This window comes from Dasypus novemcinctus, chromosome 30 (assembly GCF_030445035.2).
Source record: "Dasypus novemcinctus isolate mDasNov1 chromosome 30, mDasNov1.1.hap2, whole genome shotgun sequence".
NCBI lineage: Eukaryota > Metazoa > Chordata > Mammalia > Cingulata > Dasypodidae > Dasypus > Dasypus novemcinctus.
This window is the reverse complement of record NC_080702.1, coordinates 48,622,348-48,627,771: the sequence shown is the minus strand read 5'-3', so window position 1 is coordinate 48,627,771 and position 5,424 is coordinate 48,622,348. Positions and strand designations below refer to the sequence as shown.

Genomic DNA, 5,424 nt, shown 5'->3' with positions numbered 1-5,424 from the left:
ACATTTCTTGGTTGAGAAACAGACTTCTAAATGTGAGTTTAAATCAGAACGTATACTGCTATTATTTTAAATATTATTTTTATAGGGTTTATTTAGAGTCAATGAAAAGATGCTTAAGACACTGATTTCAATTTATACAGCCCAGGATTTGACCTTGCCTTGATCTCTTCTCCATCTGTAACTAATGGAAAATGATACTAGTCAGAAGAGTTATAGCAAGCATTAAATGAGGCAATGTGTATAAAATGTTTAATCACTGTTGTCATATAGGAAGTGTCATGAATATTATTCAATAAAATTGAACTACTTTTTACTTGAAAAGCTTTTATAAATGCAATATGTTTGCAATTCCTCTCGTGCAGACACCACTTCATATTTAACAATCCACCTGTCCTGGTCACCCCATTCGACAATTAAACACTAAGGATAAACTCCATACTAAGCACTGTACAAGGCATTATGTGTACAAAGGTGGAGAGTTAAACTCAGAAAGTCAAGGAATTCACATTGGGAAGCATTGAAAATTTCAGGAAATTTGACATAAATGAAATGGAAGAAAATGAGATGAAAGGAGGGGAAATCTTGTGGCAGACTCAGTTGCACAACCCTAGAAAAAACATCTCTGTAAATGGGTTTGCAGATAGCACTCACATATAGGTATAGATACAATCATCTCTGATGATGATGGCAATGCTATATACATGTGTGTATGTGTGTGTGTGTCTAATATAAAGTTTGAGATAAGATTGTTTTTCCTTCTTCCCGCCTGCCTCTGCCTTGCTCCTTTAGTGTTCATGTACTGTGTGTTCATCTATTTCTCTTTTTGTCTTCTATTCTCATCTTTCTCCTCTAGGAATCACCAGGTTTCATTCGTGGGGACCTCTGAAGTGGAGAGAGGTTCCCTGTCAATTGTGCCATCTCAGTTACTGTGCTTCACCTTGTCTCTTCCCTTTGTCTCTTTTCTGTTGCATCATCTTCTTGCTGTGTGACTCATTTCAGGAGCACTGGCTCACCACATGGGCACTCAGCTTGCTGCATGGGCACTCATCTCACCATGCAGGCATTGGCTTGGTGCGTGGGAACTGGCTCACCAGGTGGGCATTCACGGGGTCACTTAGCTCACCACTCAGACACTCTCATGGGCACTGGGCTCACTGCACAGGCACTTGGGTTGCAATGCAGGCACGTGGCTAACCATGTTGGTGCTCATGTGGGAATTTGACTTACATTGTGGGTATCCAGCTCACCATGCAATCACCCACATGGGCACTTGGCTTTCTGTGTGGGCACTAGGTTCTCTGTGTGGGCACTCGGTTCACCACATGGGCACTAGGTTCTCTGTGTGGGCACTCGGTTCACCACATGGGCACTTATCTTCCCATATGGGCACTGGCTCATCAAGCAAGCACACTTTCTCTTCTCTTTCACCAGGAAGCCTCAGGGATCAAACCCAGGCACTCCCATATGGTAGTAGGGGCCCTTATCACTTGAGCCACATCTGCTTCCCATAAGATTTACTTTAAACCAAATCCAAATCAATAATATAGGTAAGTGAGAGTATCAAGGTCAATTGAAATCACTGCATTTACCAATTAAGATGTGAACAAGTAGATCTAAGTTATGACTTTATAAACAGTAGAGAGAAAGGTAAGAAAAGCCTAAAGAAAGATCTGAGAAATTAGTTGATTAAAAATTTGTAAATGTACATATACTCAAAATATTGATTTCTGGCTCTTAGTACTTTGAGCCTACCTGCTATGACAGTTCTCCAATGGTTCCATCATTGAGAGGCAGCTGAACAACCAAGGAGCCTCCCCAGGGTCCCCTTCATGTCCCTGTTCCTCAGGCTATAGATGAAAGGGTTCAGCATGGGGGTGACAAGGGCATACATCACCGAGGCCACCAGACTTTTCCTAGAGGATGGTGTGACTGCAGAACTCAGGTAGACCCCAATGCCTGTGCCATAGAACAAAGAGACAACTAACAGGTGAGACCCGCAGGTGGAAAAAGCTTTGTACTTACCACCAGCTGATGAAATTCTCAGAATGGAGGAGATAATCTGATAATAGGAGAAGAGGATCCCAATGAGAGGAGAAACACCGGTAAGAGTAGTCACAAAATACACTAATATGTTATTGATGAGGGTGTCAGAACAGGCAAGCTTCAGGAGTTCAGGAAGGTCGCAGTAAAAGTGTGGGATTTCTATGTTTGTGCAGAAGGAAAGCCTCAAGGCAGGCAATGTCTCAAGCAGAGATAATGAGACAGTGACACACCAGGACCCCAGAACCAGCAGGACACAGAGCTGGGGGTTCTTGATGACCATGTAGTGCAGGGGGTGGCAGATGGCCACGAAGCGGTCATAGGCCATTACAGTCAGGAGTAAACTGTCCAGGCATCCGAACACAAAGAAAAAAAAATCTGGGTTAGGCAGCCTGCATGGCTGATATTTATGTTCCGTGTCTCAATGCTCAGCAGCATTTTTGGGATGGTGTTTGAGGTGAATCCAATGTCAGCCAAGGACAGGTTGGAGAGGAAGAAGTACATGGGCGTGTGAAGGTGGGAGTCTGAGATGATGACCAAGATGATGAGCAGGTTCCCCAAGAGTGTGATCAGGTACATGGACAGGAATAGCCCAAACAGCAGGGGCTGCAGGTCCTGCTCCTCTGTAAATCCCAGGAGGAGAAATTTTGCAAATCCTGTTTGGTTTCTTGTTTCCATGGAACGGCTGGGTTTGCACAGAGTTAGGAAAAAAAGAACAAAACCATCACACTAAATAGGTATTCTCAGAATGATAGCAATATCCGAAACTGAGTAGCTCATGTTGTTGTACATTTTGCCTAATAATTGTTTCTCCTCTACCTGGAATCCAATGCTCTCCTATTTGCTTATCTCTCCAAGGCTTCCCACCATAAAATGAAGCTGCTCTTGGCCTTTCAGTTCAAGAAATTTCCCCACTCAAGAGCAGATTTTTCCAATCATGAGAAATTTCCAAATTCCTTTCCTTTGAATTATTTGTAAATGTTAAATTTTGGGGGACCATTGGCAATCATATGACTAGAAATTAATATCTGCTCTAATGATTAATCATTGCTTACACTTCATTTATATTGCAGTTTTTCCTATATAAATTCAACAGAAATAGAATCTAAATAAAGACTGGTCTCTTTTCACATCACGGAATCCAATGAACATTTTCCAATGTAATGCAATTCTCATCAAATTAAAAACATTCCAGGACATGGAAGTAGCATATTCGATTTATGTAATACTATTTTACATATTTCATCCAGGTTTTTTTAATGATAAATAATTATTTGTTAAATTTTAATATACAATTTTTTAGATCATTGGTAGATTTACAGGAAAGTTATGAAAAAGTAGAGTTTCCATACACCACCTTGCACATGCAATTTTCCCAATTTTTCATAGTATATTTTCTCTTTGATCTAACTATAAGTCTTGGCTCAGTGATTAAACTTCTGGTGTTCCTTTGGTCACTGTCTTAAAAGGGTCATCTTTTTCATTATTATTTATGCTTTTAGAGTTATCAAGATTTAAAATCTTATGGTTCTTTTAAAAAATTACCTATCTTCTTAAATATTTAAATTTTAAATGGAGAAAGTCACCTAGCATTCTATCCTATTTTCATTCTTGGTCCCAGCTAATTCTTGAATATGAATTCATAATCATTCTGCCACATGAAGGGATAATATTGTTGGAATTTTAATAAGGGTTCCATTAATGATTTAAATTAATTAATGAAGTGTTGGCATTTTTTTAAAAGTTCCTTTTCCAATTCCAATAATAGGAAATGCCTTCTAGAGATATAAGGACCATTTTGGTAAATTTTCTCATGGTGTGGATAATGAAAAGCATGATTATTCATATTTTGCAGTATTTTAGGTTTAATGTGTTTAAGAATGCAATTTGTCCATTTATCATATTCTTTACATGTCATTTACATTAGGGAACACTTTTTTTTTGGTATTTATTATGTCATGATATTGTCTGCATTTTCTCAAATTTATTTACTTTCTCCAAATAATTTATAAATAATACCTTTTCCATTTAAATTCTAACAGCCACCCCCCCCACCCCCCCACCCCACTCCTCCCACATCAACAACATTTCATCATCATGGCACATTCATTGCATTTGCTGAGTACATTTTGGATCATTGTATCGATAATGTCTTGCTTTTTAGGTTACACTCTGCCAAAGTCCACCCAGTGGGCCATGGCAGGTCATACAGTGTCCAGCATCTGATCCTGCAGTACCACCCAGGACAACTCCATGTCCTGAAAAAGCCCCCACATCATATCTCTTCTTCCCTCTCCCTACCCTCTTATATTGTTTAATGTGACATTTAAAAAATATTTAATTGTCAGACTTTCTTAAAATACATATTCTTGCCTTTGATTAAAACTAACTTATTACTGAAAAAGTAGAACTTTTTATACAATACTTGATGTTTCTAATGAATGCAGAAATAATTTCTTTAGCTTAAATAAAAAATTCTAACAGCCATTTCTATGTAAACCACTGCATTGGCTAGAAATTCGAGACAAAATTTAAGAATAACAGAATGTGTGGCAATGATCTTTTTGTTTCTGCTTTAAAGGGAATAACATTAGAAACATTAAATTTAATTTGATGCTAACCATTATTTAGGATATATTAAATTTTTCATGTTAACTTGAATATATTTATTTCCTAGTTATCTTAGAGAGGTTTTTAAAAATTATGAAAAAGTTATAATTTAGGAAAATGTAATGTTAAATTGTACCTCTGTATTGTGAAATAAATTTCAGGACTATGTAGAAGAGGAAATAGTAGTTGAGAGAATAAATATAGATGAATGTATAGATATATGAATTATATAAATTTCTACATAGATTGATGTATGCTTTAAAAATCATGCTCATATTGGAATATGAAGTCTTTGGAAGAAATATGAGAGGAAACGATGAAAAATAGGAGCACAATATGGAAAAACTCAATGAGAAAATATTCCATGCAGAAAATTTTAATAGCAAAACAATTTACTTGATAGTCCTAATTATTAAGCACAAAAGGATTATTTATTTTTGATGATAAAAGATATTGGATGTTTACAATTCACAACGGATATGCACAAAATAAATGATGTTTGATAAAATTTGCATCATACTTTTATTGCATTAAAATGAAATTAAAGCAGAGTGCCATCTTCACTAAAGGGAATTAAAATTCCTTTTCAAAAATGTAAGATTATAAAATTCTATCCAGTATGGAAATCTAATACCATCATGTACTGTTATATTGTCTGCTGCTCTGGGATGAAGAAACTTAATTAGAACACAGGCATTTTACAGAGAAACCCATATTTTCAATAGTCAAGGTAAAATATGTGCAACAGTCTGAAATAAATTTTTAAGTGATCAT

The 5,424-nt window shown here is 36.8% G+C and overlaps 1 pseudogene; it reads right to left on the bottom strand.

Annotated features, from left to right (window-relative positions):
* Positions 1–1,780: 1,780 nt before the first annotated feature.
* LOC101414724 (olfactory receptor 7C2-like) lies at positions 1,781–2,718 on the bottom strand (annotated as a pseudogene).
* Between the last annotated feature and the right edge of the window lie 2,706 nt (positions 2,719–5,424).